This window comes from Trichechus manatus, unplaced genomic scaffold (genome assembly GCF_000243295.1).
Source record: "Trichechus manatus latirostris isolate Lorelei unplaced genomic scaffold, TriManLat1.0 scaffold00141, whole genome shotgun sequence".
In the NCBI taxonomy this organism is placed as follows: Eukaryota; Metazoa; Chordata; class Mammalia; order Sirenia; family Trichechidae; genus Trichechus; species Trichechus manatus.
This window is the reverse complement of record NW_004444077.1, coordinates 2724995-2725756: the sequence shown is the minus strand read 5'-3', so window position 1 is coordinate 2725756 and position 762 is coordinate 2724995.

The window sequence follows — 762 nt, the reverse complement described above, 5'->3', positions numbered from 1 at the left end:
GTGTGACCTTGGCAAGCTTACTCCCTCTATGCCTCAGCTTCCCCTTCCCTAAAATAAGAAGGATACTAATGGTACCCTCATCCTAAGGATGGTTTTGAAGATTAAATAAATTACTGTAAGTAAAACACTATGAATAGTAGCCAGCTCAAGGTAAGGACAAACTATTATTTCATCTTTTGTTGTGATATCAAATAAAATATAATTTTAGTGCAGTGCTTGGCAAAAAGAGGCCCACAATAAAGTTTAGCTATTATTGATGTTTTCATTATCATCATTATTATTATTACTCTCAGACTTAGGGAAGACTTGCTGTCTTCCCTACTAAAGTACTTAAGAAGAGATTGACAAAGAAAAGCGCTATAGCCCCTTGTCACTCTGAGGGAGATCTGGGGACCCAGCAACATGGGTATCACCTTTGAGCTTGTTGGAAATGCAGAAGCTCAGAATCCACCCCACACCTATGACTTAATCTGCATTTTCATAAGGTCCCCAGGTACTCACAGGCAAGTTTAAGTTTGAGAAGTGCTAGCACCTAGTTCTCAATATCGGCTTCCCATTGGAATCACATTAGATACATACTGATGCCTGTGTCCCACCTCCAGAAATGCCCTTTTAATTCGCTGGAGTACAAAAATGTAAAAGCTCTCTCAGGGAATCTAATGTGTAGTCAGGGTTAAGAACCACCCATCTAGCATTTGGTCCATGTGGAGTTCGGCTGCAGGAGTGGCTGGGAGTTTAGTCTTTTCAGCAATGGCCAGCTAC